We start from the raw sequence: 19,840 nt of genomic DNA, 5'->3' as shown, positions 1-19,840 counted from the left end.
GTTAGAGACTAAAAGGTAGTTCCAGGCGGGGTTGAACAGTAAGCACTCACTCAGCTCGTAGGACTACAGCCCCAGTCCTCAGACAGCAAAGGCGCTGGGGGGATGGGTGTGTGCCAGGGAGCAGAGGAAGGGCATAGCCAGAGGCTGGGAAGGGACGAGAAGTTTAGTCAGATAGGGAGAGAGGCAAAGCAGTGACTGAGGGTTGGTAGGGACCAGCGGGTCTCTTTCCTTTGGAAGAGTGAGGCAGAAACCAGCAACGAAATCGTAAACAAAGAGAGTAATGGGAGCAAAAATGGGCCCTCAAAGGGCAGAGCCCCGAAAGCTGGCACGAGGAGGTGTACAGGATACAGGGAAAGGAGGGGAGGACAAGCTTCCTTTGGGGCAACAAGGAAGGTGGTGGTGGAGCGGGCAGGAGGGTCTCCTACTGAGAGGGAAGGAGAAGTTTGAAAGTGGCCACTCTGAGGAGTGGACTTCCTATGGCTCTGGGGGCGCATGATGGGGGGCTGACTTTCTCTAGCAGCATTAAACTGCCCAGAGGTCAGTTCTGAGAAAGGAGTGCTTGGCTCCATCCATGGCTGGGGTGTTGCCTGGGGGGACTGAATCCAAGAAGAGTGATGTGGGAGATGTGACCATACCTGCAAGAGAGAGGTGGTAGTGATGCTTTGTGGACGCTAAACAGGAGAGGAAGAGAGGAAGGCAAGAGGGAGCCCAGAGGTAGGGAGAAAACAGGGGTCTGGGATGTCCTGTGCTGTGTTTCCAGCATGATTGACTGAAACAGGCATAAAGGAAAAAATTATGGAGAAAGTGAGAATATTTAATTCTAAGACAATGACATACGTGGGTGGTAGAGAAACAATGATAATAATTAGAGGTGACCGGGTCAGTGGAATCTAGGATGGTGGACATCACCGCCAAGGGTGGCTACCGAAGATAATTATTTCCAAAGTCCCACAGCTCAGGGGAGACCCATCCAGCACCCTGTCCCTGGGATGTGGACACTGAAGAAAATTACATTCTCAGAACAGCACTCTCTTTGTGCTGATGAACAGCTAGAGATGTGGTGGTGACATCTGAGAGCAAGCTCCCCACTAATTGGGTGAGAACCAGGACTGGGACCACAGTCAGGCATGAGGCACTGTGGTCTCTGGGGAAAGCTCCAGGGTGGCAGCCTTGACTTCCCCAGGGCAAGGGGTATCTTTGTGGGCTGGCCTTGTCCATCCAATGACCCAGAAACAGGGGAGGCATCCCCAACACACACAGAGTGAATGGGAGTGGAAATAAGGCACAGGACTTTGGAGCAACATTGTCTCATAAAGAAACAAAGGGAACACAGTACAGGCAAGCCAAGTTCGCCTGTAGGGAAGGATTCCTTACTTGTTTTTCCTGCTAATGAGTCTAATAATTTATGTCCCCCTCACGCTGGGTTTTAGTGCCAACATTAGGTACCAATCAACTCTGCTACGTAAGTATTACATCCATTATCTTATTTAATCCTTATGACAACCTTGAACTTGAAAAATGTGAACTGGCTTACATGCAATTCTACATGAACACTTCTGCTTACTTAAATAGGGAAATGCATAAGGACTTAAGCAGAAAAATTAGTTTAAAATCTCCTTCATTCAACCAAACATCTATTCAAGTAAGTCAACCTGACATCTACATGCAAAGAATGGATTTGGACCCTTACCTCACAACATATACAAAAAATTAACTCAAAATCTATCATTGACCTAAGTATAAGAGCTAAAACTGTTAAAATCTTAGAAGAAAACATAGAAGTAATTCTTCACCATCTTGGGTTAGGCAAAGGATTCTTAAATATGACACCAAAGGTATGAGTAATGAAAGAAAACTTAAATAAATTAGACTTCATAAAAATTTAAAACTTTTGTGTACCAAAGAACATTATCAAGAAAGTGAAAAGACATCCTATGAAATGAGAAATTTTTCACAAATCTTATACCTGATAAAGGTCTAATATCCAGAATACATAAAGAATACTTACAACTCAATAATAAAAAGACAGACAATTTTAAAATGGGCAAGGGACCTAAGTAGACACTCTTCCAAGCAAGATATCAACAAATGGCCAATAAGCACATGAAAAATGATTGACATTGTTAGTTACTAGGGAAATGCAAATCAAAACCATAATGGGATATCACTTCATACCCACTAGGATGACTATAATCAAAAAGTCAGATAATAATGAGCTTGGCAAGGATGTGGAGACATTAAAACTTTCATATACTGCTGATGGGAATGTAAAATGGTACAGCTGCTTTAGAGAATAGTCTGGCAGTTCCTCAAAAAGTTAAACAGAGAATTACCATATGACTCAGCTATTCTACTCTTAGGCATATACCCAAGAGAAATGAAAACATCTGTCCATACAAAATCTTATACATGAATGTAGCTGCATGATTCATAAAAGTCAAAATATGGGAGCAACTGAAATGTCCATCAGTGGATGAATGAATAAGCAAAACATGGTTTATTTAGAATAGTATTCAGTCATAAAAAAGAAAAGCAGTACTGATCCATGTTACAACTTGGATAAATCTCATAAACATTTAGCTAAGTGGAAGAATCCAGACACAAAAGATCACATAATGTGTATTTCAGTTTATAAGATATATCTAGAATAGGCAAATCCATAAAGACAGAAACCAGAGTAGGGGGGAGAGCAGAATGGAAAATGATTATTTAGTCAGTATGGGGTGTTTTATGGGATAATGAAAAATTCTGCAGCTAGAATGAGCTGATGACTGCCAAGCAATGTGAATACACAAGACAGCACTGAACTGTACACTTTAAAATGGCTAATTCTATGTTATATGAATTTCACCTGTCAGTAGTGTGGTGAGCGGCTGCACAAAGATAGAAAGGACATGCCAGTTCTGAAAGGGACACGACAGCTGCTCTCTTCTGGGCTGGGGGCAGGTGGCTCTGGCTGAAGGTGAAGAAAGTCAAGGCAGGCCTCATCATTTCTCCAGGGTCTGGTGATGAGTGAAACCTCAAATCAGTGCCCTGGGCTTCCCCAGTAGCTTGGTGGTAAAGAATCCCCCTGCCAACACAGGAGACACAAGTTCGATCCCTCATCCAGGAAGATTCCACATACCATGCAGCAGCTAAGCCCATGCACCACAACTGCTGAGCCTGTGCTCTAGAGCCCGGAAGCTGCAACTACTGAGCCCGTGCGCTGCACCCCTGGAGCCTGCGCACCCTCAAACCTACGCTCCACAAGAGAAACCACTGCAGTGAGAAGTCTGCACACCACAATTAGAGACTAGCTCTTGCTTGTTGCAACTGGAGAAAAACCCGCACAGCAATGAAGACCTAGCACAACCAAAAATTAATTAATTAAACTGTATCTTAAAAAACAAACAAACAAACAAACAAAAACAGTGCCCTGGTATCCTCTCCCCGTCAGCAGCTACTGGTCTTGAAAGTGACCAAATTCAGTTCTGACAGTGCTGTAACCCCAGGCCTGCAGGTTTAGGGAAAAGCATCAGGAAAAAGACAGCAAAGAAATTCACAAAGGAAAGGTATTTATGTTTCTTATCTTTACTTAAATGGAATACTTTGTTGTCTCCTTCCCCAAGTTTAAACATATCCTCCTAATTAATAATCCACTACAGTTCATCTTCTAAACCCCAAACATTTCAGAATAGATAGTCTCTCTAAGAACATCTCATCAACTCCTCATTTTAAGGATGGGAGAAGTGAGGCTCAGAAGGAGAAAGGAGTTAGTGACAAAAACAGGATGAAAACCTGGTGTTTTGTCGTCTAGGCCTTTTCATATTTACTGATGCACAAGTCATTGTTTCAGTGCTTCAGAAGGTAAGGATGCTAGGAGGAAGGAACAAGGTTTCAGGATGGTGGGTTAATAGAGAGGGATGAGGTCAGGAAAATTCTTAAACTTGCAGGAAAGGGAAATGATGACATCTGTGAGTGTTTCTCATGTACCCTATCCATGTGATGGCTCAAAGCTTGAAGAGAAGGCAGTGAAAGTGTGCAGTGAGGAAATTACAAGTCTTGGGTGCAATCTCGAGGCCTCCAAGCTACCCCTGGGTGATAGAGGAACTGCAGCTCATTTTAGCATCCTAACATGCCTTAGTCACCTGGGAAGAAGTGGGCCAGCAATGGAGAGGCACAGGTAGGTTAGAGAATGACCTCGAAGGCTGTGTTAGCCTGTCATCATCGCAGGTCTGGGAATAGACTGATGGCATGGAGGGGCCAGACCATGTCCTCCCGTCAGGCAGAGCAATCATGGCCAAGGCTTTTCTTCCCATCTTCCCTCCCGCCCCTGTAGTGCTCCCACCATGGCTGACATCTTCCAGCACCATGGCATGACATGTGGAGCCACCCTGCAGACACCTGCATCTCCCAGGTCTGGTCAGGAGCAGCTAGCTGGCCAACGATGTGTTTTTCCCCACGGCCGGGAGCCCCAGGGGGTACTCACAGCTGGCAGGCCACTGGCCCAGTGTTATTTTGAGATCCGGCTCCGTGATGGGCTGTTGTGACAGCTTTGTTCTCTCGGGCCCCTTTGATTAGTGAATCTCCCTTTGTGGCTCATGGGGGATGCCCAGCCCTGCTGTTTCTGGGCTCCGGCATCCCCCTCAGCCAGGCAGGCCGGGCCAGCTGCCATGGGGGCGGCGGACAGAGGGCGGGAGCAGCAGGACTCGGAGCTGGGCAGCCGCTGGCTTGGGCAGCTCGAGGCTTCGCTTCTAGGCAGCGTGGGGCTGACTGGGTGGCCGTGGAAGAATGATAAGTGCCTACTCAGAGCCAGTTCTGAATGGCCGGATCACAAACCGCAGGACTGGACAAGGGCTGCCCTGCTGTGCTTGGGCCTCGGCCCGGAGCTCTCCGCAGCGTCTGTGAGGCTCGGGGCTGAGCCCCAGAGAAGCCGCCGGAGACTCACAGGGCAGCCAGCCCTTGGGAAAGAGTATCTGGGGCCTGGGAGGGCTCTGCTAGCCAAAAAAGACTCCAGGCCTGTCAGACAAGGCCTGTGGGAGCCCATCTGTGGCATTTAACTTCAAGGCAGGCTGCGTCAGGGAGCAGAGAGAATGGCAGAGCTGAGGACAACTGGGTGTACATCCCAGCTCTGCTCCCAGCTGGTGCTGAGACCCTGGGCCCGTTACTGAACACCTAATCTCTCACCTGTAAAAGTGGAATTCTAAAATGCTCTCTGAGTTGTGAAGGCTTTAACTGAGCTGTAACACATACAGACACGCTCAGCAGTGTACCTGTTTGGTAAATGCAACCACACACAATACACAGAGCTGCCTGTCTCCTTCTGGGGTAGAGATGGCTTATTTTCAGCTGCTGCCTGTCTAAGTGTCCCCTCCATCCTCATGAGTCCATGAATCCTCCCTGAAATTGATACATCCCCAAGTCACTGAGGGCCAGACTTCAGACACCAGACTGAAGGCAGCTGAATTCAGCATATCTTGACTGCTGACTCCCCACACCAACTCAGCAGACACTTCAGTCAACAGGGCCTTTTTTGGCAGCAGCAAATTTCATAGTTATGGGTGTTCCTTCTAGCTAGACAGTCGACTTCCACAGGGCAAAGCCTCCTCCTATAGAACAGGTGAAATGTAGATCCCAGATCAAGGCTTGTTGACTAAAAGTAGAAGGAGGGGACTGAGGAGCTTTGTATATCCTGCAAGGTGTGACTCACCCCAGAGTTTCAGGGTCTCAGCCCCAAGGCCTCAACCACCTGGAGGAGATGGCATAAGAGTCACACCTTACAATGCATGTATCTGGGTTGGAAGAGGGCTTACGTGTCCTTCTGCCCAAGCCCCATAAGGTGATGCACATCCCCACTGACAGCTAGACCAGCTTCCATCGGGACTTCATCAGGGATAGACATTCACTCCCCTTTGGATAGCTCACTGCATCAGTAAGGCCTCCAAATGGTGAAACCCTGCCGCATGTAGCCTGTATCAGTTGAACCTTATTCTCCTGCCTGGGGCTGCGGAACACAGAGCCCCTCCTCCTTCCTCAAGACAAGCTGATGACACTCTGCAGATTCTGAGTTTTCTCATCCCCTCCCAAAACACTGATCAACCATTGATCCATCTTACCTTTCAGGGAAGGATTCCAAGAGCCTCATTCTCTTCTGCTTTTGCCATTGTTGTATAGTCGCTAAGGTGTCTGACCTTTTTGCGACCCCATGGACTGTAGCCCACCAGGCTCCTCTGTCCATGGGATTGTCCAGGCAAGAATACTGGAGTGGGTTGCCATTTACTTTTCCAGGGGATCTTCCCAACCCAGGGATCGAACCTGGGTCTCCTGCATCGGCAGGCGGATTCATTACAGCTGAGCCATCAGGGAAGTCCCTGCTTTCACTAGAAAGGGACAAATGCACCATCAGCTTTACACTAAAATAAGAGGGCTCTGACAATGTCTTGTGGAAGCCGGTACTGAAAACCCTCCCCTGGGCCAGCTCTCCTTAAGAACCTCTTTAAAGCCTGGGCCCCCTCCCCTTGGGGGCTGGGGAGCTCTCTTTGGTCCTGCTGGGCCTGGGGTCTTAGGTGTCTGAGAGCTTCACCCTCACCCCTAATCACACATGGCAGCTTTGATCCGGTAACTCTCAGCTTTTCCATCAGTATTCAGAGGGCAATAATAGTAACTGTTTGCTTGTAAAGTGCTTGGAGCTCAGAGGAGAAAAGGTGTCAGACAAGTGTGAAATGTTATTACTGGCACAGGTCAGAGAACAGAATGGAAATTCACCAGCAGAAAGTAGGAACTCAGAGGAAGCCGTTCGTCAGCTCCTTCTGAACAAATGGATACAGGAAAGGGGGTCTCGCCTCTGCAGGTAGGCACACCCCAGGTCAGCCGGAGGGGCTGGAGGAGAGGCAGGTGAACTGAGAGGAAATTCTGCTTTCTGGTGTCAACACCACCAAACTCATTTACTAGACATGGCTTCACCCTGAAGATTTGCTCTCCATTACATGCTAAGAGAGGCTGCCAGTCCAGCCTGGGTACCCAGAACCCCCATGCAGCCAGTTCAATCAGAGAAGAAGCCTCCAGAAGAAAGAGGCCTTTGTACCCATCTTCTTGAAGAGCCAACCTGATTTTCAAACAGGAATGCACCAGGCAGATAGAGCAAGTCAACATGTGTGGCGTGGAGACAAGACAGTCAAACAGACTCCTTTGGAAACACAGATAATTCAAAGAACAAAAGAATTTTTAAAAACTCCAATTGGTACTCTCAGAAATTCAGGAAAGAATATCTTCTTAGACACATAAAATATGATCTATCATTCCATGTCCTCAAAATGAACCAAAATGTAGAGTCAAGGAAATCAGCCAGAACACACAGCAGAAAGACATGAAGAAGGAACTCTAATTGAAATGACCAATATATTCTACTAGGACGAGCAAAAAAAATATCATATAATATTTTACAACACAAAAGATAAAGAGAAATTCATAGCCATTGAGAGAGAAAACAGAATCACCTATAAATGAATAAGAATCAGACTGGCATTTCATTAACAATTGTTGGCAACATGGGAGATTTTTAACATATACTATGTTTCTTAGAGAGCTTCCCAGGTGGCACTAGTGGTAAAGAACCCACTAGCCAAGGCAGGAAATGTAAGAGACATGGGTTCCATCCCTGGGTCAAGAAGACCCCCTGGAAGAGGGCATGGCAACCCACTCCAGTATTCTTGCCTATAGAATCTCACGGACAGAGGAGCCTGGAGGGCTACAGTTCACAGGGTCGCAAAGAGTTGGACACAACTGAAGCGACTCGGTACAACACACAGCACATGTTCCTTAGATGGGAAGACTTCATGTTCTAAAGATACTAATCCTCCTCAAATGAACCCAAATATCAGACTGTTCTCCCTAACTCCTGACAGCTAAAGCTTGTCACTTAAAGATTTTGAAACTGTAACCAGTACTGCAAAGAATCAGAGGACCGTTCAGAATTTAATAATGGTGGTGATGGAGATGGTGGGGAGAGGTGCTGGTAGCAGTGGAGCTCATGGCACTCGGGCTGATGGTGATGGGAGTGAAGATGGGATGGCAGCAGAATCAAGAGAACAGCCTCTTGACAGCAGGCATCCAGGGACAAGAGCATCAGTGGTACCCGGTGTCCTGAGGATATCATTCCTCTGTGTTCTTGTTTCTCCAGCCTCTCCCTAATCTGACCTTTTTTTTTACAAAGCCTGTTTCCAAACACTCCCTCTTTTCACTAAACTATCCAGTATACTTCTAATAAATCTCATCTCTGCCTAAGTTAAATAACACCAGTTTCTATTGCTTGCAAACAATAACATTGACTGGCACAAAGAATTTTCTAATCCTGAGAAAGAACAAGCTTTTATAAGCAAGGCATGGAAGCAGAAACATTATTTTGAAAATAAAAGACTGATTAATTGGACCACAAATCTTGAAACAATCAGAGAGAAAAAGTGACATACTCCACTTTAGACCTAGGGACACACACAAAGTGCAAGTGAGGGGATAGGGAAAAATATTCCATGTTAATGAAAATTAAAAGAAAGCTGGAGTAGCAATACTCACATCAGATAAAATGACTTTAAAATAAAAACTGTTATAAGAGATAAGGAAAGACACTGCATAATGATCAAGGAATCAATCCAATAAAAAGATATAATAATTATAAAGATTTATCAACATAGGAGCACCTCGATACGTAAGGCAAAGGCTAACAGCCAAAAAGGGGGAAATCAACAGTAACACAATAATAGTAGGGGATTTTAACACCCCACTCACACCAATGAACAGATCATCCAGACAGAAAAGGTGACATACCATAGACAAAGAGGAAAGATTGATAAACATATGATAAAATGCTCACTCTTTCTAGTAATTAAGTAGATGAAAATTAAAATAATGATATACAACTTTTGCCCTTCAGCTCAGCAGAAATATAAATGATATTTAACACCCAAGGTGTAAGCGAGTGGGAAAAACGAACTCTCTTACAACGCAATGGGGAAATCAAAGAGGAATTACTTTGACTGGAAAGTGAATACCTGATGCAGGAATTTCTTCTATTCAAAAATGTTATTTCAGAGTTTGTATCCTATGAAAATACTTGCATAAAACACACAAATGTTAGTAGCTAGATTATTTTTTAAGATTCAAAAACTGTGGATAACCTAAGTATTACCAACAGGAGTGTGATTAAACAAATATGGAAAAACATAGTATGAATTAAAAAGAATAAAGAGTTCAGTTGATCTCTACTGACTTAGAAGACCCCTTCGTGTATTGTTTAGTGGGGAAAAAAGCCACTGAAAAACAGTCTATGTGGTGTGATTCCATGTCTCCTTTAAAAACTTAAAATTGCAAAAAGTTGGCTTAGATCACATTTTTTCCCTTATACACCTCTGTAACAAATAATACCATACAATTATCAAGTTCTATTTTTGCAATTTCTTATAAAAATAGAAAGGAGCGGCATCAACAGGAATATCCTTTTAGGGATAAATCACCAGGAGGGTTTCACTATTGTCATTGTGTCATTGTGAACCTGCTATGAACAGGCTGGATGAGGGGTGGAGCTTCTGCTATGTCCTAAGCTTTCTTGCAGTGGTAGGTGGAAGAGGCAGAGGGTATCTGATTTTATCTTATGGCCTCAGAAAAATTCCTCTGGAGTCTAGGTCAAGCAAAGGAAGGAAACACTGAAAAGAATGATCATTACATTGCTTAAGAACTACCCTGGCCACCTTAATATTCCATCAGAAGAGTGAAGTTAACTAGAAGAAAAGCCCCAATGCAATAAACGGAATCACAGATGAAAAGATGTTTGTTTGACCCAGTAAGTACAATATACTGTGCCACAGCACATCCTGATTGAATATTACTAAGGGGCTGCCTGTATTTTTGAGCATAAAGTCTCTTTGATTTATGGAGCCAAAGTAAATGACAAGCAGGGCCAGTAAAAATTCTTTAGAGATTCAGGCTTACTTTCCATTCCATTTTGTAGAGGAGGTGAAAAGACGTGCATGCTTGTAATGGGACTTATAAGCATGGATTTCTTAGTGAAACTCGTGAACCACAAATGGAGCATTTGTTCATCTATGTCGAGGGCATTTCTGTTGTCAGAAGGGGACTTCCATCCAGGGCGGGTCCGAGGTAGGAGTATAGCTTCTTCTGGGGGAGGCCTGAACTAGATAAACATTTTGTCCACCGCTGGGAGTCTACTGAGCAGCCTCAGGGGGACCTGAGGAACAGAGTTGTTCAGGAGCTGCGTTCCTGAAAAGCATGATCCACATTCCCTGTTCCCAGTGGGTCAGCCTTCCTTTCAAAAGAACCTGGAGGAGAATGGACTTCAGAAAAGTGAGTGTAATCATGAATGAATGAATGAATGAATGATCTGTTCCTTACCTAAGTTGAATCCTCGAACAAAACCTGAGAGGAAATATCCACTGAAAGTCATAGGAGGTAGCGGACTTGAGATGAATTTGGGTTCAAACCATACTTGTGACTAACTTTGGGTAAGTCATTTCTTTGAACCTTGTTTTTTACTTCCATTAACTGGGCAAGATATCATAGGACTGGTATTCATATTAACTGACCTAATATATTAGTTTGCTGGGGCTGCCGTTAACAGAGGACCACAAACTGGGAGTCTTGAACAACAGAAATCTACTGTCTCACAGTTCTGTCAAGGGAAGCCTGAGGCTTGAAGTATTGAGGCTAGAAGCTCCAGACTGAGGTGTCAGAAGCTTTCTGGGGTCTGTGAGGGAGTGCCTGTTCCACACCTTTCCTCTGCCTTCCGGTGGCTGGGTGTCAAACTTTGATGTTTATGGGCTTAGCAAAGACAAACTCCAAATTCTGCCTTCATTTTCAAGTGGCGTTTTCCCTGTGTGTGAAAGTGAAAGTGAAGTCACTCAGTCATGTCCCACTCTTTGCGACCCCATGGACTTCAGCCCACCAGGCTCCTCCATCCATGGAATTTTCCAGGCCCTTTTTGTATAAGGACACCAATACATGAGCCCACCTTAGTGACCTCATATTAACTAATTACATTGGTAATGACTCCATAGCCAGGTAAGGTCACATTCTGAGGTAATAGGGGCGAGGACTTCAACTTAAATTTCTGAAGGACACAATTCAACCCACAAGTGAAAATAATGTAAAATGACTGGCATATCATAGTTTCTCAATAAACATAAAGAAAATAATTGCATGTTGAAATACTACTATTTTGGAACCGTTGAGTTAAAAAAATATATTACTGGAAATAATGTCACCTGGTTTTCCCTTTTCTAATGTGGCTATGAGAACTTATAAAATTACATATTTGGCTCCTATCTGTGGCTCAGATTTTGTTTCTATTGGATGGTGCTGGTCTAGAGTCTGAAGTGGTAGACAAAGCATGAGCTTTTGAGTCAACAGCTCTACACTCCAATCCAAACTCTGTCATTACCAGCCTTGTCGACAAGGGTAAATAATTTAACCTCTATAACCCTCAGATTTCCCATAGGTGAGATGGAGATAAGAGTGGATTTCACGGTATTGTGGTGAGGATTACGTGGGATCAGGTACATAGGATACCCAGCAGGAGTTTGCTACCTGGAAAAAACTTGGTAAATGTGTGTCTCCAACCCCCTAATTAGGAGGAAGAGAAAACCACACTGTCAATGCACTGTTAATCAGCACCAGATGCAGGCCTAGTGGCTTTGCAAAGATGGAGTTCTGAGAAAGCACAGTGACGGAGGGGAAGTTCAAGCCTGCAGCCAAAGTCCTCCATGTCACTCTGTGTGGAAAGCTTTTAGGGTTTCGGGGGAGAAGGTCTTTATTTGAATTTATCTTCTTGCATTTCTTTCAGCTTGCTCTAAAATGTGGAATATGTCTGCTAAATAGAGAATTGTGCTGCATCAGTACTGGTGCTTCATGTCTGATGAAGTCACAGTTGTACAGTGTTCTCACTGTCCCAAAACCCAAACCTTAGAAACTCTGGGGAGGTGCTCTCATCTCCTGGTTTTCAGGCCACCTCTATCTTCCAAGAGCTCTGGGAACTACACCTTAGAGTACTCTCAGAAACCAGTCCAAGATAACCAGCCTCAAATGTAATAGTTCAGTTCAGCTCAGTCTCTCAGTCGTGTTTGACTCTTTGCGACCCCCTGAACCGCAACACACCAGGCCTCCCTGTCCATCACCAACTCCCGGAGTTCACCCAAACTCATGTCCATTGAGTCGGTGATGCCATCCAACTATCTTATCCTCTGTCATCCCCTTCTCCTCCTGCCCCCAATCTTTCCCAGCTTCAGGGTCTTTTCAAATGAGTCAGCTCTTCACATCAGGTGGCCAAAGTATTGGAGCTTTGCTTCAACATCAGTCCTTCCAGTGAACACCCAGGACTGGTCTCCTTTAGAATGGACTGGTTGGATCTCCTTGCAGTCCAAGGGACTCTCAAGAGTCTTCTCCAACACCACAGTTCAAAAGCATCAGTTCTTTGGCACTCAGCTTTCTTTATAGTCCAACTCTCACATCCATACATGACCACTGGAAAAACCATAGCCTTGACTAGACAGACTTTTGTTGACAAAGTAATGGCTCTGATTTTTAATATGCTATGTAGGTTGGTCATAACTTTCCTTCCAAGGAGTAAGCGTCTTTTAATTTCATGGCTGCAATCACCATCCGCAGTGATTTTGGAGCCCAGAAAAATAAAGTCAGCCACTGTTTCCCCATCTATTTGCCATGAAGTGATGGGACCGGATGCCATGATCTTAGTTTTCTGAATGTTGAGCTTTAAGCCAACTTTTCACTCTCTTCTTTCACTTTCATCAAGAGGTTCTTTAGTTCTTTTTCGCTTTCTGCCATAAGGGTGGTGTTATCTGCATATCTGAGGTTACTGATATTTCTCCTGGCAGTCTTGATTCCAGCTTGTGCTTCCTCCAGCCCAGCATTTCTCATGATATATTCTGCATATAAGTTTAAATAAGCAGGCTGACAATATACAGCCTTGACATACTCCTTTTCCTATTTGGAACTAGTCTGTTGTTCCATGTCCAGTTCTAATTGTTGCTTCCTGACCTGCATACAGGTTTCTCAAGAGAAATTGCAGTTGAAAGAAGCCAAATATCCTGTCATGGAGAGAAGGGTCTTATCTTGATTTGGTTGCCTAGATGTTCATGTTAAAGGCATGGGTGTATGGGGATTAGGGTGAGGGGGACGGTGTATTTATTGGCTGTACGTTGAGTCAAAGACCATGGTGGGCTGCTAGATGCATCAGATGGAGTCTGGAGGCACAGGGAGTCCAGAACGTTGGTCCCAATGGCTCCATGTGCATGGGTTCATCTGAAGAATTGATCAGTTCTACAGACCACATTCTAAGAAGGGAAATTGATTGGTGGGGCTTGTCCTAAGGAAGATAAGCAAGTAGGAACCAGGTCACATGGAAACCATTGGCAGAATGGGAAGGTCTACTCTGAAAAGTGGAGACAGGGAAAGTCTATAAGAGTTGGGTTCCTTGTGTGTGAAGAAAGTTTCACTCTGCTGGCCCCTTTGGGTATGACAAAGACCAGTGGGTAAACTCTCTGGGAAAGAGGTGATTGCCTTCCATGGAGGAGAGTGCATTTAATGATTGATGTCTTCCCTTATTCCTAAAAAGATTTAAAATAAATGAAACAAACGGATGGACACCCAGTTCAGCAAGGTGTTTTGTTGGGTTGTGGGCTCCATGTCCCTGGAGACATCTGAGTATTTGCTGCCTGTGCTCCAGAGTGGAGGCCTTGGTTGAGGGAGAACCTCCAATTCTGGACTTGGAAGTGCAGATGGAGTTCCTGATAGCAGGTGGGGTGTTTGCATGAGGTTCAGAGGACCCGCCTGCTGCCTGCTCCTCAGCATGACAAATGTTGGGGCACTCTCAGGTCCATGTGCATGTTTGCAAAGTCATGCGTTTGGTTTCGAACCTTCTTATCTCCTGAAAAATATGCCAGCTATTCATAAATTTCACTTTTCCTACCCCTTCTCCAGGTTCTGGTAACCTCAGGCTCCTGACCCCACCATCAAGGTGAAAGAGACTCCCAGACCAGCCTTTTGTCTAACGGCCACATACAAAGGGAAACCCAAGCCGAGAGTGGACAACACACAGCTGGTGTGGATGGAGGAGGGTTGAGGCAGGTTGAAGGAAGAGTCTCCAGGACTGAGGAGGAGCTCCTGGGCTGGGGTAACGTGTGCCTACCTTGGCCTGGCTCTTGTTGTTTTCACCAGCCCTGCCTGCACCTTAGAATGAGCCAGCTCTAGGGATGGGCTTCTGTTTGGGCTGGGTGGGAGGTGCTTTCAGTGTTTTCCAACTGCGGTTGCCTTTGGGGAATGGGAAAGAGTGAGTCAGACACAGTTATTTGAACCTAGGACCCCCAGCCTGAACTCTGAAGAGACAGGAAGGCGCATGGGTTAGTCACTGTGTTTCTGTGGGCCATGTTGGGGTTGGAGCCTGCTCACATGTTTTGCCATCACCAGCTGTTCCATGGGTGGGACAGGATGCTTGGGAGCAAGGGCTTCCATGGACTTGCCCAGGGCCAGCCAAGCACCCCAGCCTGGAATGCTCTTCAAGGCCTCTGAAGACCACAGCTCCCCACAACTCTGGACAAGAGATGAGAGGTGGGGGGCGGGGAAAGGCCAGCCAAGGAGGGACTCACAGAGCTCCTCACGGTCAGATTTAGGCCAATTGGCTGGTCTAGAACAAGTGGACAAGGGGACTTGTGCTGCTCCTTCTGGGCACATGGAAGGTGGAATCCTCAGGTTGGCCTTTCACATGGGAGATCAAGAACCTGAAAGTGTATTCACACTGTTTGAAGTAGCTGTTCCACTCTGAGAACTGACTGTAAATAATTACTTCCAGATTTGAAAAAAATAAACTACCCAAAGATGGCCACTGCACTATTATTTATTACAGCCAATGCTTATAATGGACTAATTAGCCAATAATTTGACTAAATTAACCTACTTCATGTTCTCAGTCACTACTTGTGGTATTTAGAAAAATTTTGCAGTTACATGGAATATGTTTGTGTCTTTCAGTAAAAAAACATAAAATCACAATACAAATGTATATAATTGTATAGCCCCAGCTATGTGAAAAAACAAAAACACACACAGGAAAAGTCGAAGATGGAAGATACCAAAATGGTAGTTAACACAATGCAATAGGAATGAAGATTATATTTCTTCTCTCTTTAGTATCTTCCAAACTGCCTCTGATGAGTGGATATGTTTGATCATTGTTTTGATGTTTTTCAAAGTAACTTCAGGCTTAAAAAAAATCAGGAGCCCTTCCATGCCTCCACAAGTGGTCCCGTGTATGGTAACAGAGAATAAGTTTTTTATGCAAGAGGTTTCTGCATTTCTGGAATTCAAAGAAATTTGAAGGCTCATATCATAGGAAGTTGCCTGAGGATGAAAGCGCTAGTTCCACCAAGCAGCCACTGGTCAGGGCTTTCATCTTGCGCTCCCCCACAGATCTTCACAAGGCCCAAAGAAACCCAACCATTTTTCAGGGGGGATTCTCAGTCCCCCATGAGGCTGCAGGGGAGGAAATATCTACCTTCCCAGTGTCCCTGACACAGCCCAGGGATGGACAGACCGAGGGTGTGGACTGACTACACATTCTTAGTCTCCTGACACAGTTCTGCCTCCTCTTCTCACGCTGATGGTCACAAAGAGAAAGATTTCCTCGCTCTTCCCATGAGTCTGGCCCCAGGACAGAGAGATGCAATTGTCACATGTGTCCCATTTACCAGCCTCAGAGGCTCTGACATTCATTGTGCCAGAGGAGTGATGAGATGACTCACACGTGGCAGGAACTGGCACATGTCTTTATGTTTCTCCACCACCACTGTTATTTTCCTGTTATGCCCACCAAATCAGGATGTTTTTGCCCTTCTGTTGGGTGTGCTTCCGGACCCCACATACTTGCACAAAAACAGTATTATGGTCTTTTCAAGAGCATCTATCTCCGAAGGGATTAAGCACTATCAACAAGGTGATTAACTACAAAAATCTCCTATTGGATCAACATGAAGTCTCTTGTTTCTGCCTCTGCCTCTGCCTCTGCCCCTGAGCAAGGGGGTGGAACAGCTGGCAGAGACCCCACCTGGATGAAACATCACTAGACTCTGCTGTGGACACTCACTTGGATCACAGACATGACTGAGGCCTAGAACATGTCTCCCTATGATTGTGCTGAGAGTCCCCAGTTATGTGTCCCTTAGGGAAGGAAAATAACATAGAATGAGCTCATGAACTCACAGGCCAGGACCCTGCTGCCTGTCCCCTGAGTTCCCAGGGGACACGAGCCTAGCACGAGCCCTGGCAGGAACTGGAGGAATGTGACTGAAAGGGCCATGATGCTTTCTTGCTCTAAAACGCTTGCAGCCCTGGAGCTCCCATCAACCCTAGGCTCCCAGGAGCCTGTCTCTGCCTACCCACCTTACATCTGGCTCTATCCCACTTCACCTGGCTCAACCCAGCTCTCCTGTGAACTAATGGAAACACTCATTTCAGGAGAGGAAAGTTGTAGCCAGAAGAGCCCAGCCTCCCTGCACTGTGTCTGGGCCTGGGGTGGGGGCGTGCAGTCCCCAGGGTGGGCCAGCTGGGGTGGCCCATGGCTTCTATTCTTGGGGCCCAGTCAGGAGCACAGACACCCCCCTCCCCCAGCCACCCACACACCTAGTCAGGCAGATACCTGCCAGGCTGCACTATAAAACCCTAACTAGGCACATAAAAGCTGCCTGCCAGCCCTCTGGTGCCTCTGCTGGCTCCAGAAAGCCTCCTAGACCAGCCAAGACAGACGGAAAGGGTCCGGACACGGTGGCACCAGGGTACACAGGGTCCCCAGATGCCTGACACTTCGGCACAGATTGTAGCCACAGCAAGGCTATGGAGGCCAGTTTGAAGAATCACCTGGCTGCCCCCTGCCTTGGGAGTAGAAGAGACTTGGCATCACCAAAGTGATTTAAGGAATGATATTTAAGCCTTGGGATCCACCAGGGAAGGTGAATATTACGCCAAATGCAGACACTATGCTTGGAAAGTTGAAGGTCATCCAAGGTCATACAGTCAGAGGTCAGGCTAGTCCTCTACCCCTTGCTGTCTGCTGGGGATAGCCGCTCTCCCTTACTGCTCCCCTCCATGGACCAGGCTTTAGAGAACCACTTTTGGGTTGGCAGGAAGTTAGACCCTGTCCTCAGGGAGAGCAGAGAGCTACTGTTTCCAGAAACCCAGATCCAGGGAGGGTGATGGCTCCAGGAGATGTTGTGGTTGGCAAACCCTAGACCTGATCCTGCTTCATGACTCTTTTAGTTAATTGTCTCGTCTGAAGGGAGGACCCAGGCCCCAGGCATCTGCCCATGAACAGTCTTTGAGTTTCTTAAACTGCCCTGAAAAGCCACATCTCTTCTTCAGTGGACATCAGATGCTTCTGCCTTCTCTCCTAAAGACTTACCTCTGTTGTGTTGGTGGCTGTGCAGAATCTACAAAGGCCAGGGGTTGCCTTCCACCATACTTGCAGTTCTTGGAAAGACCATGCCTCTTCCTCTCCCTCTGACTCTGTATACTCCCTTGGCTGGAACATCCCTCTTTTCTCTCTCCTTATGCTGTTTCCTTCTCGGCCCAGTCACCACCACCTCCAGGAAGCTTTCCTAGACCTCTCCACCCAGGCTCAGTTAGGTCTCCCAGTGACATCTCTACCATCACTTTCGCTCCACACCTACCTCTCTAACCTCATCTTGTGACCCACCCCACCTTCCTGTCAGGTCTTGGAAGCCTCGAACCCACCTGCATTTTCTGCATTCCCAGAACTACCTGCCCCAGCACTCAGCTCATCATAGATCCTCAAGAAACATTGTTAAATGGATGCTGAACAGGAAAAAAATTTCCATATCCTACGGATGCAGTGAGAGTCCAGAAACAAGACTCCAAAGAGCCTTGTAAGTAGACTGGGATGAGGGCCAGCACCTCCCTGAGCTGCTCTTGAGGGATGTCCTGGTACCTGCTCCAGTCTCCCGTCATTTGCACGTGGGACCAGACCCCATGCTGGCTGACTGACTGCCCTGGCTAATGGCAGTGGGGGGCTGCTCAGGGGCCTATCAGTGTTCCAGAATGAGGCTGGGGTGCAGGGATGCAAAGAGACCACCAAGGGAGGATGTGGGGTGTAAGGGTTGCCCCTTCCATACCACAGCCCTGCCAGAAGGCTCCATGTAATATTACAGCATTTCACATTTCCTTATAATCCCTCTGCTTCACCAGGAAGGATGCACAAAAACTGACTGATGGGTTCAGAGGAGGGAAGGTGACTTGGGAGGTGAGTTTATTCCTAGCTTTCATGCCCAGGCAAATTAGAAGCCAGCAATCAGAGCCCAACCACCTTACTTCACATGGTAGGTCAAAGAAATTGGACCCAGACCAAATGGCAAATGTAACAATGTATAATAATAAATGAAATAAAATAAACAACATAGGACAAAACTACAATTGCATATTTAATCTGTAGAAGAGGCTGTAACAAGGCTTAGAAGTATAAATGGTATAAAAAGAACCACACTTGAATTTATAAAACATGTAAAACTTGATACATTCAAAAAACTAAGTTTAGTAATAAGCTTACTGGACAGAAATTTAAGATATGCACATAAGTCCTGTAAATATTCATACTCATTGATCAAATAACTTCATTTCTGAAAATCTGTTTTTGGTATTATTTGCAAAAGTCAATAATTTTAAATGTGAAAAAAATTAATTTCATAAAGATGTATCTTTTGGTATTGTTTACCATAGGAAAAATGAGAGTGATGAATAAGAGAATAGTGGTTAATTGAACCACGGTAAAGCTAATCAATGAAATATGCAGTCAATTAAAATATGCTTTTGTAAAAATTTTTTGCATTATAAAGAAATATTTATGCTCCAAAGTTTAGTGACAAATGAAAAACTCAAGCATGTGAATCCAGAATGATGTCAACCATGTGAAAACAAAAGACATTCACAGAGTAAGAATGGAAGAGAATTGAATAATCTATTGACACTGAGTTTGGATGGTACAAAAATAGAGAATTCATTTTATCTCTGCTTTTCATATTTTCCATATATTCTTTAATGAGGTTGAAGTATATTTATAATAAGAAAGCAAATATCCTTTTTAAGCAAAGCTGAAATGATTCTGCTTTATGCTCTGACACTGTGCTGACTTAGGTGTGAGTGACTAACACACTGGCCATGAGCTCAGGGTCCCTGGTCAGAGAAAGCACCCCCACCAGCAGGGCTGAACACTACAGTATTCAATATGCATAGAGATGGGCAAACGGAAACAGTAAGCCACACAAAGGAACACATATTGAGAAGCACCACATCTTACAATTTTACCTGAAGTAGGCAAATATAATACATACTAGAAGTCTGGATTGGGTAAAAAAAAATGCTCATGAAGAAAAAAATCAGGAAAAACTCAATTACCAACTGTCTCATACTGGGCAAAATTATCCCAGGTAAAATGTTAATCTGATTAACCTAAATCTGAGACAAGAGCACCACTGCATACTGGCTCTAGAAGAATGGATTATAGTCTCGCTTGGTTTCAGGACACTTGGCTTTAATTCTCTTCATCAGCTCAGCCTTGGTAGCAGGAAAACGTGCACAGGCCAAGGACCTTGCACCCTGGTGTCACGAGATGCACCTGCGACCCTCAGCAGGCACCATGAACATCGGAGGACAGGAGGACTACTGTCTGAGTCCTCAGGAAGCAGGTGGGGATGGGGGCAGTCCCTCATGACCTCTGGGCATCCCCCCAGGCCCAGCCTCCCAATCTTCTGAACCCCTCCCCATGTAGCCTCTCTCT

At 45.4% G+C, this 19,840-nt stretch overlaps 1 long non-coding RNA gene across 1 annotated transcript in view; it reads left to right on the top strand.

The window, feature by feature from the left end:
• The window catches only part of LOC110138458 (uncharacterized), a 15,181-nt gene extending 300 nt beyond the window's left edge, over window positions 1–14,881 (top strand). Inside the window, exons 2-3 of the long non-coding RNA XR_002314205.2 lie at window positions 9,587–9,814; window positions 13,984–14,881. This is a non-coding gene — a long non-coding RNA (uncharacterized lncRNA). The remainder of the gene's footprint in view (window positions 1–9,586; window positions 9,815–13,983) is intronic.
• The last annotated feature ends 4,959 nt before the right edge of the window (window positions 14,882–19,840 follow it).

This window comes from Odocoileus virginianus, chromosome 7, assembly GCF_023699985.2.
Source record: "Odocoileus virginianus isolate 20LAN1187 ecotype Illinois chromosome 7, Ovbor_1.2, whole genome shotgun sequence".
Taxonomy (NCBI): domain Eukaryota; kingdom Metazoa; phylum Chordata; class Mammalia; order Artiodactyla; family Cervidae; genus Odocoileus; species Odocoileus virginianus.
The sequence above is the reverse complement of the archived record's forward strand: the minus strand, read 5'-3'. Positions and strand labels throughout refer to the sequence as shown.